Source organism: Centrocercus urophasianus, unplaced genomic scaffold, assembly GCF_019232065.1.
Source record: "Centrocercus urophasianus isolate 14NV4802_14NV808 unplaced genomic scaffold, USGS_Curo_1.0 seq_13, whole genome shotgun sequence".
Taxonomy (NCBI): domain Eukaryota; kingdom Metazoa; phylum Chordata; class Aves; order Galliformes; family Phasianidae; genus Centrocercus; species Centrocercus urophasianus.
In genome coordinates, this window is record NW_024884475.1 from 43,955,996 (window position 1) to 43,977,828 (window position 21,833).

Sequence of the window (21,833 nt, forward strand, 5' to 3'; positions counted from 1 at the left end):
GGAGTGGAAACAGAACCAACTCAGCCTCATCGACGCCTAAAAAGGATCGGCCTTGTTTGAGAGCTGGTCCACGGACTGTTTTCGTTGTGGGCTTTGTCTCTTTTTGTTGTTGTTGTTTTTTGAATAATTTCACTGTGGCGTGGCTGCTCAGGAGATGCGTGGTGATGGAGGGGTCCCTTCTGGGTTCGCCCGCCCCTCAGCACTGCCTTCTGTCGGACCAAAGACAAGGAACCGCCAGAATTAACATCGTTCCTGGAGAAAGAAAGAATGGGAATGAGGAGTTCGGAGCCGCCCGCTGAGGGGGAGGGCAGGGCCGGGCCTGTGCCGGCAGCGTCCCGCCGCCGCGGGGGCGCGACGGAGGGAGGGAGGGAGGGAGGGAGGGAGCGGGCGGAGGGCGGCTGCGCGGCCGCCTCCCCGCGTTCTGGCGGTCCTCGGTGGGCGGCGGTGCGGAGTGGAGCGGGAAGGCCGCGGTGGGTGCCTGAGGGCTCAGGGGGAGGGAAGCGGGGAGCGGCGGGGCGGGGAGAGTAGGCGGCCGCGCCCGCCCATCAGCGCCGTGCGGGAGAGGAGAGCGTCGGGGCGGGCGGCGATGGTGCTGCGTGCTGACGGCCGCCCCGCGCTCCTCCATAGGCGGCGGCCACGGAGGTCCTGAGGCGGCGGTGAGCGGGGCTGGGTACGGCGCTTCAGTACGCAGGGAGGGAGGAAGGCTGGGTCGGGAATGTGGAGGATGGAGGGGGCCTCCGGATCTCCCCAGGGCCGGTACGGAGCGGGCGGAGCTGGGGGCCCGGGGCTGCCCGAGAGAAGGGCTCGCAGCCTCTCGCAGCGTGACGCTTTCGCACTTTCTGAACACTTTCTGGTCGGTGATGAGAACCAGCGTGGGTTTCGCCTGGTTTTTATCTCCAGCAATCGACACCTCCGCAAAGCGTGGGGTGATTTCTCTCCTGTCGGAGATTGTGTCATTCTCTCGAAGTTGCACGTTGAGAGCAACAAAGGCGGCGACTTCTTAGGAGCCGCCGGGAGCTGCTCGGTTCCCCTCCTGGGTAGTGGGGAAACGGCTGGAACCGGTTTGGTTCCGTGGGCGCGATGCGTAGTGGATGTAAGACGTGAAACTGCGGGGTTGGGTGCGGGTATCTGTGGGGTTGGGCGTGCGGATGGATCTGCGTGGGAAGAGGGAGCCTGAGCGTGGGGCTGCGAAGGAGCGTGATGGGGTCCTGCCGCCTCTCCGGCGGGATGGAACGTGTTCGGTGAGACGAGGTCCAAGGATCGGGCTGCTCCTGGGGACTGAGGCTGTCGTGTTAGAGTTGTGCCCCTCCTGCCTGTGCCTGGCTGCCATAGTGTGACCCCGGTTACAGAATCGCAAAACTGTGCGGGTTGGAAGGGACATCTAGAGGTCGAGTCTAACCGCCCTGCCAAAGCAGGCTCCCTACAGCAGGTTGCACAGGTAGGCATCCAGGTGGGTCTTGAACATCTCCAGAGAAGTTACACTCTCAAGAGTTGGAATCGGCTGGGACAAAAGCACAGCTGGGAGAACATCAACAGTGGGTTGGTTCTTGTGCAAGAAATACTGATGAGGAAAGAGTCAATCAGCTCTTAGATCTTTTGTTTGGCAGTATGTTACAGCAGATTCTGGCACCACTCCTCATGCTATCAGACACACCTGTCTGTGCAGCTTGTACGCTGGGTGTTTGTGCTTCATCAGAAGAACCTCTCCTTCCATCAACAAGCATGTCCATTCATAGCAGCCCTGAAATGTAAGCAGTATAATCATAGAGTCACTGAGATTGGAAAAGACCACTAAGACCACGAAGTCCAACCATCAACTCATCCCCACCATGCCCACTAACCATGTTCCTCAGTGCTACATCCACACAGTTCTTGAACGCTTCCAGGGACATTGACTCCACCACCTTCTACCTTTCCAATACCTTAATGTTTTTTCTGAGAAGACATTCTTCCTAATATCCAACCTGAACCTCCCCTGGCACATCTTAAGGCTGTTCTCTCTCATCCTGTTGCTCTTACCAGGGAAGAGTCTGACACCCACCCCTCCACAGCCTCCTTTCAGGGAGTAGTAGAGAGCAGTAAGGTCTCCTCTGAGTTTTGGGGACTGATTCTTGTAATGTGCCTTCGCATGACAGTTCCAGCCAACATCAATACAAAGCAATGGAGAGTTGGCATTCATGTCTCAGCTTCTCTAGGAAGAGCTGCAGTTTTTTAGGTAAAGCTATTGCATTTGCTGGTTCAGCGGGAAGGAAGGTGTTATGTTTGACCGTGTTGCTTTGCTGTTTTCACTTTAAAGTGGGATTTGTCAGCTATGTGGTTCCTGTAAATATGGGTTAAGTACAGCATTGAAGGAGTGCAAATAGAGATGCACAGCCTTTATCTGTTTGCTTCCTAAGGAGTTCAGCAAACAAGGATATTAACGTTCACATGTGGAACAAGAGACAGTTTCTGACATAAATTGGCACACAGCTATTTTCCTCTCAAATGAATGCGGGTCTGAGCAATAATAATTAGCAGTTGGGTGGCACAGTAAATCTTCCAAGTGTCTTCAAATCGTAATCAGCCAACCCTAATTGCACGCTGCTCCTGCAGGAGAGGTGAGTAATTAGATAAAATGAGACTGGACAGCCTCTGAAATGGAGCTTATTGTTGAAGTAGCAGTCACTGGAACAAAGCTCTGCATTATCACTGAACCTCTGAGAGCTGCTGTACATTAAACACTGCCTCAAATATTTGTATGTTGAAATAGTGACCAATAAGGCCCAGAGGGCCTGGCTGCTGCAGGCATCCTTGTTGGAGCTCTCTACAGTCAGGAGACCTTGGTCTGGAGAGTCTCTGGAGGTTGTTCACAGCACCTATCAGAACTTGGGCAGGAGTGACATCAGCTCCTTAGGGGAAATGGTTTTCACTGGAAGAGCCTTCCAGTTTACTCATGTAACAAGCCTTGGACTTCATGCTGTTGATGATACTCTAAAACTGAAAGTGCTTTCACCAGCGCGCTGTTAAGCCTGGGAATCTGTAAGCGTTGGGTCTGCCTGCCACATTTTAGACATTGCAAAGGAAATGTTGGTTAACAGTTTTGTAGTTTTAAAATGAACCAGTCAGTGAACCAGAGTTCTAGGATAGTGTGTCATGGTGCAGGAAATATCTGTAAGTGATTGCCCTGAGCCGTCACTTTCCGTGGAACAATTGTAGATGGAAAGCCATGAATACCAGAATAAGTTAATGTTGTATGTCGCCAGTTAGTTGTTAATGAAATCTGTGCATCTGTAAAGTAGGGTGGAACTCCTGAAAGAAGTGGTTCCCAGCCCCACCTCCTCCTCAGGTGCAGAGGAGGAAGCTGACGCTTATGGATGGGAAGGGCAGGAGAAGACTCTTTGGTGCTGTTTTTGTTTTGTCCAGGCTTCTCTTTCTCCTATGCCACTTAAATAGCTGGTAAGCAGCTAGACATATTTCTTGTGCATCATTATCTATTAAAATGCCTTCATAAAAGGCAGTTGAGTGCCTGCCTTGGGACAATGATATGTCCTTTGAATTTGAATCCAATTGCCAGGATAGGGATCTGCTATGCTTAGCTTAAGAAACTTCTTAGGAAGAGTAACAGGTGAGAAAACTTTGTTCTCAGGGCTCCATCTGTTTTCTCCATCTTTTATGTGTAAATTTACAACGTCATGCCAGCATGCCACAGGAATTCAGTGAGAAATAATTGGAGAATTACAGGAGACATAGTGTTAAAGTTGCCGATGTTTAGCTGCTGATATCTGAAGGCTGTACTTTTTCAGGTCATTCAGTGTCATTAAAGGTTTGTAGATGATACTGTAATGTCATATTTAATAGTGGATGTCGTGTCAGCGCACTGTTCCTGTTGGAACCAGTTTATAGTCAAATGAGTGAGAAAGGAGGTAAAGCTGCCCTCCCCTTTCCAAGTGCCCCACTTCCAAGCTAGAAGTGAAGTGCAGAGGGAGAAATGTGGAAATAGTAAAAAGGTAGGTGCTGAAACTTGGATTTGAATACTGGCTTCTTGTCAAGTGCTTGAGCCACCCTGTCAGAAAACATCACTTCTGCAGACATTCGGGTGGCAAGACTTTCAACCTCTTTGTGCCTGTACTTTGTTAGAGGAGGGGTGTATTTGGGGTCATGGTATTCTGCCAGCCTTTTTGTTTCTTGTGAAATTGTCCTAGGAACGTTTCTCTGTGTCTGGGGGAGAGGTATTGGAGGGAAATTCCTGTAGAGTTTGCTGAATTTCTTGAAAATGAATCTGAGAATGGTCTTTGTGTTGTATTGACCTCTTCGTTAAGTGCCTGCATGTAGCATAGGTGCTTCGTTTCAGGCATACGTGCAGAGAAGCACTGAAATCTGCTTTATTAAAAAAAAAATAAAAAAAAGTATATATTGAGCTGAAAGATTATCTGGGTGATTTTTCTTGATGGTGTTATTGCAGATGATTTATAGTTGTGCTGTAGGCTTGAAACTGATGTTGAGTTTAAAAGGAAACATTCTGATCGTATTCAACTTTTTTCCAAGTGAGAGAACTTAAACACAAGTTCTCTATCACCTTTCCATGAAATCCAATTTTTTTTTTTTTTTGGTCTTGAGTTTGGAGTGTAGGGGGGAAACTGTTGCAGTACACAAATCTCTGATGTTTTGAAGGTTGAGCACGTAGTCATAAGTAGCTACAGCTGATACTCCGTAGAAGCCAGGTGCCTGGAATCTTCCCATTGGATTCCAGCATACCCTCATGTGTTGGAATCTTAATGCCACGGCTGTTTGCTTTATGAAACTGAAGGTATGAGTTCTCTGTACTATCACAGTTATGCCAAGTTGCTGTAGAAACTATTTCATTCACTGTTGACTTCCTTTCTGTTTTGGAATCAACACTGAAAGGCATAAAAAGTCGTGAATGTAAATAATATTCACAGCCAAATGGCATGCTTGAAGATGTAAGCATTTGTGAGTTCATGTCTGTTCTGTAGTCCTTCTTGATTTTTCTTCGTGTAATAGCTGTTGTTGGGATCAGGTAGTGGGCAGACCCTCAAGGCCTCTCAAGGGGAAAAAACAAGGAACTAAATGTGGAGGCTTTGTAGCTCATTACTGAAAGCAGACAGAACATGACTTATCTTGTTATCACAGGGGTTATAGACACTCATTTGCAGCTCCTTGTTTGTACAAGGAATTGGTTCCCAGTGACTCATTTTATGTTTCAGATGAGGATTTTTCCCTTTTTAATATTATTTTCTTCAACATCTCAATGATGTGTGTAGATTGGTTGCTGCGTCTTCCATTTTTCACATAGATGTGAGTAGCTACGCAGAGGGCACAGAAACCAATGAACCTGTGATGTGGGTGGCCCCAGGACTCTAGTGGGGTCACCAAAGAAAGGTGTTGGGATGTGACTCTTCAAGCCCCATTTGGAACATGGCAGGTGCTCTGAGACCTGGAGGATGCATCTGGGGAAATCTTAACAACAACATTTCAGACTTACATCAGTTATGTTTGGGGTTGCATGTCAAAGCTTTATGGTAGGGCTTTTGAGATCTACTAACCGCTATGTTGTCTCATTTTGAAAGATTAAATGGATTAGAGGGGACTAAATTGGAGTTTGAAGTTTACTTAAACTGTTACAAATATCTGTATTAGCAGAAGCACGCCTGGTTTTAGTGATGAAAGATTTGCGTCTGCAGATTGTCTGAAGTTATGAAGGCATAAGAAATGGAATATATTGGTTTTTTTTTTCCTGTGTCATACGTGGGTAGTTGAGAAATATAATAATTTTATTCTTAGAAATACTGAAAGGAATCTTACCTATTCTTGTTCCTTTCTGTCACAGCTCGTGGAGCGCAGGAATTTATTATTACTGACCACTTTTTATTTGCAAAACTTAGCATTTCAACAAAAAGTTACAGAAGGGAAACAGAGTGGATGTGTATTTTTGTCTTTTATCATCTTTCCCATATAATCACTGAGTGGAAGATCCCTTCATGCTGCTTAGGATTATGGTCCGTGAAATAATAGGTCTGTATTTGCTACCAGTAAATTAACGGGGAAATTGCCTGCCAGGCAAGCAAATAGTTTGATAGGGTAGTACAAGTTCTGCTTCTGTTATTCACTTGTTAATGTCAGTAAGTAACAGTGCATGTGTTGCTTTGGGAGACGGTCTCTGTAGTATGCATTGCTGACTGGACAGCTGTGTGGTTAGGTCTGTAGGGAGTTATCCATCCAGCCTCATTACAGAGTATATGTAACTTCCTTAAATATGTGTTTCACCACGTAATAAATCACATTTTCTCCTTCAGAGATCTTGTATTTCAAACATCTTAGGCTATTTCAATTATTCAACCTTAAAAGGGTTGAGATGCATTTTCTTGTTTATTGTTCTGAAATAAATTTCCTTTCATTTTCCTCAAGAATCAGAATTGGACCTACTTACATTAATTTGGCTTCTAGCAAATGAGAGCAAATTCTAGCAAATAACGCGTGTTATTGCAGATTTCATTTGTCAAGAAGCACTTTATAGTAGATTTATCACTGCGTATTTTACAGAGGAGGTTCTGTCCAGCCTTCCTTTTGAGTTCCTGCGTATCCTGAGCCATATTTTCTCTGCTTTGTACACCGGTGCCCTGTGCCTGAGGAGGTTTCTTCTTAAGCTTTTGAAGGGGAGCTTCAGACAAAATCAGCACATTGGTAGAAAACTGTAGATGGCAAGGCAGCAAAGGAACCCATGTTGAATAGCCACTGGAATATATATGTATGTACGTATATGTGTGTGTGTGTATTAAAAATGTTGTGTGAGAATTTAGAATTTTACAATATTTCTCTTTAAAAGTAACTTTCTTCTTGATAAAGTTTGGGATGAGATTTTACATCTTTGACCTGAGCAGCATTCCTGGATCTCCCACTTTTTGTCTGGGATCTGTTGGTCTTTCTCCTTTTTCAGTCCAAATGTTGTTCAGACTCCAAAAAATGAGGCAGTTGCCTGGGAAATCTGCTGTGGTGACCCACTGAGCAAGATCTGCATGCAGTGGAGCACTGTAACTTTAGGAGGCAATAGCAGAACTTTAACTTTTGTTTTTTTTCCCTTGAAGAGGTTTCTTCTGATGCTGTATACTTGGCAAATGAACATGCTTAGGGAAAGAGTCATATCCCCAAGAACTTCTGAACAGCCTTGTTTTTCGGAGTGCCCTGTCACTGCAGTCCCTTGAATGATGTTAATGTGGTTACAAAGATGTACTCGCTGGCAGCGATACGAGTTTGTTTCCATCAGCTCTATAGACTCAGTTATTGAGTAGCCACACAGTTGGGTTATCACTTAGGAGCAGTCCATTCACTGAAGCTTTAAGCACACAGGCTTACTGTATTTTCTGTGGTGGAAGGTTGTTTGGATTTGTTGGTACTTGTGGTGGTAGTGTGCACAACAAAGGCAGGCCGGGGGGCATTTCCTTATGTCCAGTGGCTGAAAATGTGTATTGCTACGTGCAATACACACACACACACAAAAAAAAAAGCCAGGCCTTCAGAAGATGGCCATGAGGCATGAGAAATACTTAAAGGCACTTGTCCTGTTCCTCTCCAACAAAATTGAAGAAAATTCATTGGTAACTCTTCACAGCAAAGAAAATACTCTTTGCAAAGTGCTGAATTAGAGCTGTGTAGTTGGAAGGGAATGTCATGTGAACTGATAGTGTTTTCAGAAAGAGATTAGACATCCTGACAGCATGCTGGGCATTACTGACAGATGTGATTGCTCAGATCTCACCTTTGCTCAGGAGCCCAATGAACTGACAGCTGCTGAATGGGGTGACTTCATCTGTATAAAAGAAGTTCTTAAACTGTGCATTGCTTAGGTTCCTAAATATCATATGCAACAGAAAGGTCCTCCAAATAAGGTTTGCCTTGGCATTTTTAACATTTTTTCCCCTGCTTATTGCCTGTGGAGCTCATGCACCTCTGCATGGACTTCTTTGCTGTTCATAGGGTCGAACTCAATGCAGCCAAAAAATCCAAGCCTTGGGAACTGATGTGCCATGGAGATGTGATGCTGAGATGTGATATGGTGGGGTGGGGGTGGGGGTGGGCTGGCAGTTGGAGTTGATAATCCTAGAGGTCTCTTTCAACCTTAATGATTGTATGATTCTGTATACCTGAAAGAGAAACTTCCACCTAGCAGGAGAGATACAAGCAGGGTGTTGAGCTATCTGATTCAGTCTGCAGTCCCTTGCTTTTGACCTTCTAACCAGGAGTCCCCAATCCCTTCAGACATCTTAGAAAGGGATGCAGTGACAGACAGGTGTGTAACCAAGGGAGCTGAATGTCATACAGTTCTGTAGAATCAAATTAATTGGTTGGGAAGAGAGGAGCAAGTTTTAGCACTGGAGTGCTTCTAAGTTTCTATTGCATTTTTTTGATTGGTATTAAAGATGAAGGTGAGAATATTCTATTTGATTAAATAATAAAATAGTTTAGATGAATCTATTCGAATATTAATTGGTTGATCAGCATTATATGTTAATAACCTCAGTACTGACGTGTGTTGGTGGGTAATGTATGCAATTGCTGTGGACCTGAAACTTTTAAGATGGTTTATTTCACAGGGGAATATATGGTTTATATCATTTATGTAATAATGAAGATGTAAGAGGTTATTTTTATATCTTAACTGAGTTCTAGTTTGAGTTAGAAAATGCAGATTGCTGGGTTCCTTTCTACCAGCTTAAGGTAATGAAACAATCATGATCTGGAAAAATAAAATATTGGGTGGGCTTTTAAACAATGTATTCCTAATAGCAAACAATGAAGGTGTACTCAATTTAATGTAACAGAGTTGGGTTTTTGAAGAGAATTAGACTGTCATGAGAAAAATAACTTCTAAAGAATAAAAAGTAGTGTAAGGTCAAAACATGTAATAGCAGTGGTAAGGTTTTAAGACCAGAAGCAGTTTGCTTGATTGCCATGATGAGGAGAGTGTTTTTGGGTACCTGAATCTTTGCTCAGTGCAGAGACGAGGTAATGAGAAACAGACAGGATGTCAGTAAAGAACAGCTAGAATGCTGGGAAGAGGCTTCAGTGAAGATGAATGTCTTGCAGGCATGGATGGCTAAGATCTAAAGTAGGTTTTCTGATGGACACCATGTGTAGTCTACCTCTCAGAGCAATGTGAGGAATCATGAAGTTCTGAATCTCACCTGCACAGCTCGAATTATTCCTGTGGGATCTGTTGTATGAAGTTGTTCTGTGGTGAACTGAAAGCAGAAAAAGAGCCATACAAACAGAAATTCAAAGAACAGGACTAATGAAACAAATAGAAATCAACTTGCAGAGATGTAAATTGGTTGATTTTGTTCATGGGTAAGAGACACGTTGCTGAAGAACTGAAGGGAGTTCCATAATGATGAAAGGCATTCTTTTTGTTCTTGCCTGCCTCAATGTCAGATTGCTTTTTTCTGTTGGCGTGAGAGCAAGTGCTCTTTTGCTGTGTGGGCTCTTTTGCCCTGCTTGCTGAAATAAGCATAGAAGAGTCAAAAAGAGGATTTTTTACCTTAAACCTTTTAGTTACGTGATACTGTCCAACAGCTGCGAGCTCTGTCTTTCACTACTGGCTATTAAATAGCCAAATAGAAAAAACAAGTTGCATTTAGTTTGATATGTGAAACTTGCTTGCATAGTGCAGAATGTATTTTTCAATATTACAGAAAATATTTAAGTTCGACGTTAACTGAATTCTTTGATATATGCATGCTCTCTTATTCTGCCCCACCCATTGTTTTTGCTTTGAGAATATTAAAGAATTGAAGATCACAGCATTTAACTTTTCACCGTAGCATGAACTGCAACTTGGGAAGTCTGCTGATGATGCAAAATGTGCTGCTTCTGCTTCCCTTTTCAGTGGTTTTGGACAAGGGGAAGAGAAACGATTGCCTGTCTAGACTTCAATAATTTCTATATAAATTTACTTGTTATGCAGACAGCATTCAGTTCGAGGTTTATGATGTATTTTCAATGATATGCTATAAAACCAGTTTAAAAAAGAAAAAAAGGAGAGGCTGTTATGCCAGAACTAAAATGCATCTCATGGGAGTGATTGCTTTCTCTAGTACTTCGGAGCCCCAAGACACCCTGTCTATAAACTGTTTTCAGTACATTTTTCTTTTGTTTTCCCTTCCCAGATGTCACCTGGAGATGTGAGGGGCTTTACTGCCTGTTTATCTTTACTACTGGTGTAGAATGCAGGGTGAAGTCTTACAGCCACTTTTGCAGAAGTCTTGTTGTGGAAGCCCACTGGCCTATTGAAGGAGGTACTGGTCAGCATGATAAAAGGTGAAGGCTAGTTTGAGTGCCAGCTGTCTTCAGTTAGAGTTTCTGCTAATGCTAAAGCTTTTAATCTTTGAATTTCAAAATACAGCCTGTGAATTGCTGTAGGCAATTATTTTGCCCTAAATGATTGGGGTAATATTCGGTTTCCAGATAAGTGGATGAAAAACAGCTAGTAAAGCAAGGCATGAAAATTCTACCCCAAAAAAATTGATCAGTAATTATGATATCGATGATCAACAGTATGTCTTATGTTTGCCAGCAAGATATGGCACCTGTAAAGAATTATGCCTCTGTGTTGAGTGTCCCTTCCCCAGCTGAGACGGTTTGTGTGTGCACTCATGCAGCTCCTCTCTGTCTTGCTTCTCTCTATGGCTGATGGTGTTTTTGGTTCTGTCTTTGTTCCTCCGTGTGGTGAGGAAGCTGTGCTTCTGAAAAGATATTAAATGTTCCACCTTTTTGAGATTTAACTTGTCAAACTTTGGTCTTTCTCTTCCCATTTTCATTTTCTCCTCTGCAGCTTGAGGTAAACCGACGCTAGGACCAGGTTTTGTTGCTTTGTTATGAAAATCATGGGAAGGTGAAAAGATGCAGAAATTGGTTCCCATTCGGGTGTCTGTGATAATAGATAGCAGTGTGATCTCTTCCCTGTTACAAAACAAGACAGATTGTCCTGCTGTGTTCCATTAGTTGGCTTAGTCTGATAATTAATCAATTAAGAGTGATACTGGGCATGGGGAATTGGAGGTTCGATCGCTACTGTGGGGCACTCCTCAGTGGAGCAGGGAGTTGTAGTTATGGCTTAGAGTCTACTTTTGTTTTCAGATCTCTAGGGAAAGCTCAGTGGATATTATGGAAAAAAAAATTGAATTCTATCTTTTGATCAGAGATAAATTCTGTAGTCCTTTATGCTATGAGTTAAATGGATGACCTTTCAAGCCAGTACCTAAAATGTAGGATAAAAAATAGATGGTGGAGAAGAGGGACTGAGGTGAAGGAAACGTTACTATTCTCAAGACAAAGTAATTTGATGTAGGTGGTTGCTGTATTTCTTCTCAGAGGTTTGACAAGCTGATCAAAACCTTACCTGCCAAAGGCAGAAAACAGTCCTCCAGAAGAGAAGAAATTAACCTAATCCATTGATGCACTTTAAGTGCATACAGCTATTATGTTAAATGTGGAAAAAATTGTGTTCCTTACTGTTGCGTTTCTCTTTTTGTGCCATGTAAGACCTGGAGTTGCAGTGGATAACACAGTTCTAATAACAGCAGCTTTATGGTTTATTTCGCTTCCCCCTCCAAAGTTAATGGAAAAGTGCAGTATTCAATTTAGGTATATGAAGGAGATATTTGGAGCTGAAAACACTATTTACTTGGTATGTTTTCTGTATGTTTTCATATTGAGACTTCTTAATCTTTTCTACTGCTATGGATTTACTGTTCCCTCTATTTTTTATTTTTATTTTTTTTTTTGGTAGAGGATTGTGTTTGGGATGGCTGGAAACTTAATACTGAACCTAGTATTTGGGGCCAGGGGATGTCTGAGTGCCAACGCGCTTTCAAATCTGGACAGTTCTTGTCTGATTTCTATAGACATTGGTTAAAAAATCTTGTTCCCAACGACATCCTTTTCCCAACTTTAAAATATTCAAAAATTCTGGAAGCCATTTCCAGTTCGATAACTTTCAACATTCTAGTTCAGCATTTGATAAGCAGAGTTGATAAGGAATGTATGATAGTGAGATCTTATATAAGAAAGTTTTGAAAGCTGTGGTATAACATTCTGAAGTTATATGTGGTTCAGTTCTGTAATACTTGGGTTGTAAAAGTTGTACCCGTGCATGGAAGGGATGAAACCTAGTATAAAGACCATGTTTTGTAAGAGTTGAGCTTTTGGATTTTAGAGTGGTCACATTTTTTGGTCTACCTGTGGTGTTTCTACTTCTTTTATGTTCTCTAGTAAGTGTTTCTTTGGGTCTCTGTGAACTAAAAGAGTAGGATATGGAATTGCCAAAATGATTTTGAGAGCAGCAAAATCTGTTGCATTCCTTAACTGGTGTAGCTCTTTGTGCTCTAGCCCTGCCAATAAATTCAAGTGCTCTTCTGTTACCTTTCCATTCGTATTTCACTCAGTGCCTCAGCTGAGCAGGACTGTTAGAGGTTCATACAATCTTCTGCTGGGTTCCATCCCAGTTCAGTGAACACAGTTTGTGCCTGAGCACTGCATGTGTGTCCTTAGGCTCACTTGCTGTCTGTTACTGCTCACAGAACATTATCAAAAGAGAAGAAAGGTGATGCCAGGACTTGCTTTCCTCTCATGGCATCTAGGCCGACGCTGGAAAAGGTTCTGCTGGCTTGTCCTTGTTATGCAGCCAAGGGTGTAATATGGCTCTTTGTCCTCTAACTCTACAAATGTGAATGAATTGAGCATCCATACAAAATAGAACTTCCCTGAACTTTGGGTTTTTTTTTGTTTTGTTTTTGTTTTGTTTGGTTTTTTTTTTTTTTTTTTTTTTCAACAGAGGGCTTGTCATTGTGTAAGGGAAGGGAGGAGGTGCTGCTATCTTGTTTTTCCTGTTTTCTGGCAGTGCTCTCTTCTATAGCTTGTTCTGTCCTGCCATCTCTCCAAGTACCAAAATACTGCAGTTGGATGGAGCGTTGTTGCATTCTAGTGCACAGAGCTAAATGAGATGTGTGACACTGGGCCATCTCACTGGCTGTGGCTTTAGGTCATCTGTTATGTGTGTGTGGAAGATGTAGTTAAGAGTTCTACACATCACTCTGCAGCTATTCATGTTGCTGTCAAATAATACCAGTGCTTACATTCTTTGTGTCAAGGTTCCGTCCGTGCTCTGAATTTTGTTTAATTTTTTGTCTCAGAAACTATAAGCTTGGTGGAACAGTCTCTTAGGAAAGGAATTAATGTTTTGTCCCACCTAAAAAGAAAAGGACTGTGAAGTCCTAAGTCATGTCACCATTGAGGGCAGTTTAAGCGTGAAGAATGTCGTGGCTGTAGGACTCAGTAAACATAGCATGTCTTAATTGGAGGTGAATCAGAAATGGGGTGTGTGTGTGAACTGTGCTCAAGGGGCAGTATAGGCAATTTAATAATTGTTAAGTTGTAAACAGCATATTGAATCATATAGTGTGTAATTATTATATATTTTTCTGAAGTGCGATAAACAGAGTGAGAGGCTGAGGGACTTGCATTACCTGGCCACATTCCTGTTAGTGTGTTATTTTGTGACAAAGCCCTTGTGCTGTGTCAACTAATGTTTTAGAGATTTTAGATTTCCTAATCATAGGCATTCCAAGTTTTCAAGTTGATTTGTCCACTAATTAATCTGGAGCTAAAAACCCTCTAATTGCAGGATTTAAATAAGGCAATGTAAGCTATTCTGGAAGCTTTTGGCTTTCATGAAGAGATCATCTGAAAAGCAGACATTCATGACCAAAGAACTTCATGTTTTTTTTGTCAAAACTTTTCAGCTGACAGGTAGTTCTTGATGTTCTGATCAGGTGGTGATGTGTGTCGCATTGACTGCACTGTTCTTATTGCTCAACCAGCTCTGCATCTACAGAGCTGAGTGCCATCTGGGCAGATGGGCAAGCAGGAGGTAAATCATGATTGATGTCTTGAGCTGCAGAAAGCAGATCAACTGTGGATCCTTGGTACAGAAAGTCTGAGTGGAAAAGGCAACATCTATGCAGTGCTTGCAAGGTGGTAATGCTTAGAAACTCTGCTGAGTATAGATTTAACAAAGATCCAAGGTGACTTGAGATTTTGAGAAATACTGGAGTATGAAAACACCAAAGCAAGTGGATGCTTCAGCCTTTTGGGAAATTCTATAATGAGCCAGTGGGGAATAGTGCCTTCCTATGAAGTCTGGCTCCCTTACTGTGGATAATTGGTCTGTTTGATAACATGAAAGCAATGCTGTGTGTTGTTTGCTCTTGTTCAGATTTTTCTGATGTGCCCCACAAATTGCTTGCTGGCTGGGGAGTGTGTGCAGACAGTGTGTATACCTTTTGTCTCAGTCAATTTATGTGTCTGCATGAGTATGGAAAAAGATGCCAAAAGAAGGGATCCACAATCTAAAAGAGCAAATAGTCCCCCTAGTTGCCAGGAACTCTGCTTTTGCCAAACAGCTGTTAGGCAGAAGTAGGAATCTCCATGTTTGCACTTAGTGCATCTGAATCTGGGCACAGGCATCTTCTATATTAACCAATTTATTTATATATTTTTTTTCCAATTTGGTTTCACAGAACCATGTTTAAGACAGATGATGTGCAGACCTTTTTTGCTGAGTACTTTTTCAGAGTGTGGATAGTGAGAGGAGAGGGGGAATGGTTTCAAACTGAGACGGGGTAGTTTTAGGTTAGGAAAAAGTTTTTCCCCCAGAGAGTGGTGATGCACTGGAACAGGTCGCCCAAGGAGGTTGTGGATGCCCCATCCCTGAAGGCATTCAAGGCCAGGCTGGATGTGGCTCTGGGTAGCCTGGTCTGGTAGTTGGTGACCCTGCGCATAGCAGCGGGGTTGAAACTCAATGATTGTAGTGGTCCCTTTCAACCCAGACCATTCTATGAATCTGTGTGCCTTTAGCAGACTCTCAGTTACAGAATATAAAAATGAGATGTAACCTTGCTCAAGTACAATACTGACTAATTTTCAAGAGTCTGCTTCTCAAAGCTGTGCTTTACTTCACAAAGGGGAAACATCCTTTCTATCACTTTAGCAGCTGCTAAGCGCTTTCAAGAAGCAGCAGATAAATTGAACATTTCTTATGGAAAGCAGGTCAGAGTGGAGGGAAGACCTTTCTCCATAGAGTAGATCTTTGTGTGGATGTCATCAAGGTGCTTCTCCTGCAGTGCTTCTGCCCTGCACAATGGGTCAGTGCTGGACTTGCAGTACCATGCATGTGGAATGAAGAGCTGCTTTCTGGACAGACGGAGCTCTGCTGCATCCCATCTGCAGCTATCAAATCTACTTTTACAAATGCTTACAGAACCTTGCTTTAAAGCTGCCTTAGCCAAAACCCTTAATAGGTTTTAGAGACCTCTTATTAAGCTTTGAAATGATCGATGTTGACTTCTAAAAGTAGATTGGTGTTCCTGTTGCTTTACAGCTCCATTTGCCCCCCAGGGTTTTTTTCCTGTTCTGCAGGAGAAACATAAAAATGAATTATTTGGTACATATGAAGTATATATATACAAATCTGCATTTACCTACATGTATAAATGTGTGCTAATGTAATACATGCACACACGTATCTGCTCAGGCTCTGGTGTGGGCATATATTACAAAAACCGTGTCCTTCCTGAAGGCTGATATAAAGTTTAGAGGGGTAGGAACATAACTTCATTTGGCAGTGCTTTTTATGTCTTTCAGGACAGTGCCTTCATTTGAGGAAAGCGTAATGAAGCAGCAGCTTATCAGCTGTTGTCCTTTGCATTGCTCTTAGGATAATTATGCTATGGACTGGTGAAATGCAGCCAGCAGCTCGTTCACTTCTCTGCCTTCCCTTGGAGCATATGTGTTTCTTGGTCTGCTCTCCAGGACAGGGTTGGCATCTTATCAGCTACCTCGTCTTTGAAGTAGTTTCCTTGAATCTGGATCTCACTTGAAAGTGTATGACATGGTATTATAAAATTGGGTGTTTACTTCCCCCTATAGCCTTCCCCTCCTTGGATTTCTTCAACAAAGATCTTTGTACAAATGTTAACACATGCCGGGAGAAACATAGATCATACACCTTCTAAACTGTATTTTGAGCATCTAAAAAGTGTAGATCTAGTGCTTTGTAGCACCATAACTTCATTCTTAGTAATATCTAATAATTTTGCATGCAAATTTTTGCTTTTCTGTGGAAAGAATGCCTTTTTTTCCCTGCTACTGAGGAGTGAAGAAAATGCTTTGCTCTGGATAGCAGACTTGATACCTGCTACTGACCTTGAATTAATTCAGTTGAAGTAGAACAAAGATCTCCAAGCTTATGCATTGGTCCTAAAAATGCCGTTGTTCTTGTGTATACAGTTCTTGACAGCTGAAATGTAGGCTTATGTTCTGGCTTGTCTGTTTTTCAGGGTAGAAGTGCAGAATTTCACAATGGGAATTAGTCATACCTTGTGTGAGTAATTGCTTTATTCCCAGACAGGTGAGTTCACAGATAAGATACTCATGGTGTCATCGAGCTGTTGACCTTGTAATGCTCTGTTCCTTATGCTGTGTTGCCCAGCAGTTTTTTTCCCAGAAATAGAACGTGAAGTGGTAACTGTCAGGAAAGGTGACGTGCTTCTTTTTCTGCTGCAGGTCCTGGGATTCTCTGGTGATTACCTGTGTCGTAGGGCTACAGCAGTGATGTAGAGAAGTTTAAATTACTGAGAAGTTGGCAGTATTGTTGATAGGTGAAAAATGAATTTCTGCTTTGCTGATTGTAAAGCAATTTAGTGAAGTATTGAACACAAGTACGCTAGAATAAAATTTAGTTTTGAATAACCTATGATGGAGAGTGAGCCTTCATACTTGGTAAGAGTGTAAAATATAATAGCGATTTACAGATGCTACTGCAATGTTAACCTTTATCTTTCTTACTAAAGTTGGTGGGTTTTAATTTTTTTTTCCCAACATTTTATCTCAGTTATGTCACAGTATTCTTCTATTTACCTGAAAGTCAGCAATTGTTTTGAGTAAAAAAAAAAAAAAAAAAAAAAAACCCAAAAAAAAAAAAAAACAGCCAAACAAACAGAAAAAGCCCACAGCCTGTAAAGTTTCCTGAAGTGAACTTTCTTTTTGTAATGCTGCATCTAAGAAATATGAGGACTCATACTCTTGGCATGCTGTGCCTAGGTTCCTGCTGATCCAGTCGTGCTGTCTTCATTTACTTTCATTATTACCTTCCTGCAAAAGGCTGTAGAACTGGAGAAGGGAAAGCTATAAAGTGAGGGATTGTTCAGTTGTTGAGAATGGAAAGTCTCAACAAATGAGTGTCTGAAAGCATCGAACCACCAGTATACTGGAGAATTGATCAAATGTAGCACAATTGATACTGCTTTATTACCACAGGAGAGAATTGAAGTTTAGGCTTTTAAGAACCCAAGCTGTTTTTGCAGCCCTGAAATTTCTGCTTTTCCCTTCATGAAGTTGGTGTTAGTCGCAGGTATCCTGCTGCTACTTAGCAATTAAAATGGAACTTACACGTCTGAGGGAGACCGTAGGAACTGTGCCTCTCCCAGGTAGAGCTGATCAGCAGCAAACTCAGGGGGTTGCCAAGGATACTACACTGACAAAACAAGAGAGGGATATGAGAGCCATGCCCCAATTTACGTGGATTATGCTAACTTTGTAGTGATAATTGTATGCTCTTCTGAATACTATTTTAATATCAGATGTGAAACATCTGCTGCCCTGATGTATAAAAGAACAGTCTGCTGTTGCCTAGGAAACACGACTTTCATGATGATTATAATATACATTTTGGACTGGATTTACTAGTTTGCCTTCCCTGGAGCCTCAGATAAACAAGTTGATCTGGTTTTGGTGATAGAGACGCAGAACAGGGAGAAGGGAGTGAGCGTACTGTCAGCTACAACTCTGCATTTCTTCCATTGAGTCTTCCGTCCAGTGCTGAAAGCTGATTTCTTTCCACCTTCCAGGGAAGAAAGCTAATGCTCCTCCAGCAAAATGCACACCTCTTGCCCTGGGGTGCAAGCTGGGATTGACACTGGACACTGCAATCCAAGGGTGATTGAAGGCTTTGCAGGGAAATGCTGACGTCTCATCTGGCAGTATGTGAAGGCATCACTGTATTGCCAGAACAGAAGGGCTAGAAGCCTCCTGTGCTTCTGGGAATGTTCAGCTTTCTCGAGTGTTATTGCAAATTGGAGTTAATTACTGCTCTTTTACATAGGGGATGTCAGGTCAAGGAGAAAGCATCAGTTTAAAGAGGAGATGCAATTGTAAAGGAACTTTCTTGATAAAATGTGTGGTTTAGCCCAGGTGTATGGCACTGTGTTGCTGGATTGCATGCTGTCTGCCTGCAGGAGCAAAACAGCGATGAAAGGAAAACAGGAATGGAAGAAATTTCCACGAATTGAGGGAGAAAGGTGTTCTATTGTGTTAATACCAGTGTCTCCAAATGAAAGAGGGACTGATGGAATGAGAAGTACCAAGAAGCATGTTTGGTTCAACAACTTCCATTCACATCATTTCCAGTGGTTATTTAGAGACTTAACAAAAAAAGAAAAAAAAGAAGAGGGCAAGATCTGTGCCTTGTGGGGCTCTCCTCCATTTATATCTCCTATTTGTATCTGTAGACATGAAAATGGCAGGCATAGCACAGGGCTTGTTTCCTTATTCTGTAGGGCAATACTTGATAATAGTGCGCAGTAAGTATCTTGAGTGTTGGATTCTAAGCAATTATCCATAAACACAGCAGATTTGATTAGCTTATGTATTTACCCTGATTGCATGCCTGAATTAAATATTTGCAAACAGTGCCTTATTTTGTGGAGAGTCTATGCAAATTGGACCTGCAGCTACAGGGAGCCACACTTGTCGTACACACTAACCTCTGTGGATTTGAAAATAAGGTTTCAAAGGGTACTGGAGCCTGAGCTTTTTGAGTTGGCTCCAGGGTTCCCCACTTAAGTACAGTTTCAGCAATGGTGTTACTGGGGATAAACTGATAGGTGCATTCTCAGTCTTCAGGAGTGTGAGATGTGGGTCAGCATAAATAAACAGCATGGTGCCAGCACTCTGAGATTACAGGGCATGGCAATGACTCCAGGTGCTCAGGCTCTGAAATAGGAGAGGCCACGCTTCCAAAATGTCCTGGTACAACCCCAGTTTGGTTTCAATGGGCTCTGTGAGCATTGGGTGCTTCTGGAAGGCACTTTGTATTCAGCGAGTGCTCAGCAAGACAGTTTGTGTTTGTTTCTGGGCAGCTAAGAGTGGCTTTGGAGATTTAAATTTTAAGAGGGTGTTGTGCCTACTTATTTATTTGTTTTTGGACAGAAATACGTCTTATGGTGCTTCTGCTTTCAAACATTGGAGTCTTCAAAGCAGAAGTTGATAAAGGGATCTTTCTGACTGCTAAGAGAAGAGCACTTGTCAGAAACTGGCATTTTTGACCAGATATACTGATAGAGCAGTGGGCATTAATGTTCCTGTTGTAGACAGATAAAGTTTGACATGAAGAAAGGGTTTCTTTTGGTTTTGTGTCTTTTTTTTTTTTTTTTCTTGTTAACCACACAGCAGATTTAGGACTCTCACAGAGCCTTTCTGCTGCCTCTCTTCTCTGTTTCTCATTTTGTCAAAAGAGAAAAATGAATCCCAGCGTGTTTTCTGTGGTGATCTAGAAGCTCCAACAGTGTTTTTATTTTCTGGATTTTTATTTCCCTACTTCTAGTGAATGTAGTAAATGACAGCATGTAACCGGAGCAGCCGTTCTCTGCATTTCTTGGCAGTGTGCTCTGATGAGATACGCAGCAAGAATGAAGTAGCTGCAGGCATCTCAGTGAACCCATGTTGTGAAAACACAGCGTGTGTCCTGGGGTTTTGGTTCTGAACGTGGAATGTGGGGAAAAATGCTGATCTGGAAGGCAGGGTAAATAGCAAAGAATGTGTGTTGTTCAAAACCAACACACAGAGTTGTTGGAGCAGTTCAGCATTTTGACTTTCAGTCTTGTGCTTTCAGGATCTCATTTACAAAATGACTAATAGTACAGTCTTTATCAACACAGTTAGAGCAATACTTTCTTAATAATTTGGTTGGCAAATGTTCCTTAAAATCTTGAAAGAGCAGGCCATGACGTTTCTAATTCTCAGGTGCTATTTCCAATTTAAAATTCAGAGGAAAAATTGTCAGTGGTCAGGGGAAAGAGGAATCTGAGCATCTTAGCTGCACACATAAATAATTAAAAAGCACGTTGATTTGCAGACTAAAGTAGTAGGAAGAGAAGTAAGTGTATACTCGATTGATGAGAGTTTGACAGTGTTATTTGGTGTGGGGCTCTGTGGTGCTCTGTAGGTGCTGGGCCCTTGCTGTGTGTTGCACAGTGCAGTGCAGGGAGGGGAGGTGACCAAGCATGCTTTGCTTGTTGCACTGCCAGGGAGTGTCTGAGCCATCTGCCCAAGAGGAAGGAGCTGGCACTTGTGCTCGGGACCTAAACAGGCTTTGGAAGGGAGGTGTTTGGTAGGGGAGAGGCCTTTGGCCTCAGCTGCATTCTCTCTTGAAGCTGTGCTGCCTGTACGGCTTAGGGTGGAATGGCATGGAGGGTGAGAAACTGCATACAGGGCTTGTTGGGATGAACGGTTTATACTTGAGTTCACTTTCTTGTCCTGAAGCAAATAAAACCACAATATAACTCCTTTCCTGCAGAAATTGCACTTGTGTATGGTCAAGGAGTACATTCTGACTCAGAGAGAGTAACCTGAAAGTCAGCTGCATGTGTACACCTCCCCAGTGTCAACTCTTAATTTGGTCGCTGTCTTCCTGTGTTGTGTTGCGTTTCCCACTGTGTGAATGTCACTGTTCAAAGGCTGTGTGGCAGGATCTGCTGTGCTGTTCAGTTGGATATGGCATCCCCACCTTCACAGCTGACACAGTTTGAGTCACATAGCCTGTAGATATGACCCGGGGATCACAGCTGTCCCAGACTTCCCACCTTGTGAAGAGCTCCCAGTGCACCTGAGTGCTTTCTGCCAGTCATGTTCATACACTGAAAAGTGCAGGAACTGCCAAGAATGGCACTGCCATTCCAAAGGAAGAAAGTTGAAAATAGACTTTATGTACATACCATGAGCATGAGAGAAAAGTCTGTGCATTCCCCATGGTGTTACTTGTTCTAAGCCCATACTGTCCACTTCTGAAATTCAGGAGCAGCCTCTTTTTGCACTGCATTCACCAAGGGACAGACCCTTTGGGAGGATCCTAGAAAATGAGCAAGTTCAGAAGAACTGACCATTTTGAAGTGTATCATTCCTACAACTTTCTTGTGAAAAACCCATGGGCAGTCTGGAGAACGTGGACAGTACCTGCAGAGAATTGAATCATCGAATCATAAAACCACTAGGGTTGGAAAGGTTCTCTAAGATCACCAAGTCCAACCACCAGCGCGTCCCCACCATGCCCACTAACCGTGTCCCTCAGTGCCACATCTCTGTGGTTCTTGAACGCCTCCAGGAACAGCGATTTCACCGCCTTCTTTAACAGCCTGTCATGCCACTGCATCACCACTCTTTTGAAGAAGAAATATTTCCTCTTAAAGTCTGTGAAAGCATAGTTTCAGGTATAATTTTCTTCTCATCGCTTCCAGGGTTACAAAAGACCATAAATGGGTCAGCCCAAACTTCAAGGTAGAGAGAGAAATCACAGCGTTGTTTCCTTTTTCTGTATGAGTACTAGTGAGACAGAACTGAGAAAGTTCCTTTCAGTCATGTTACCCTTCTTGTCTGTCAAAGCAGCCAGCGCTGCAGTTTTAAGATGGTTTTCAGGAAGAAAAGATAAAATTAAAAAAAATTGACTGTAA

General features: G+C 42.6%; 1 protein-coding gene across 4 annotated transcripts in view; it reads left to right on the forward strand.

Annotated features, from left to right (window-relative positions):
• Window positions 1–614: 614 nt before the first annotated feature.
• PTPN13 (protein tyrosine phosphatase non-receptor type 13) overlaps window positions 615–21,833 on the forward strand; it is a 107,187-nt gene continuing 85,968 nt past the window's right edge. For 3 of the 4 annotated variants that reach the window (XM_042812601.1, XM_042812604.1, XM_042812603.1), the window contains exon 1: window positions 615–670. The gene's annotated coding sequence lies outside the window, so the exon portion shown is untranslated. The remainder of the gene's footprint in view (window positions 671–21,833) is intronic. The other variant, XM_042812602.1, reaches the window with a different exon arrangement.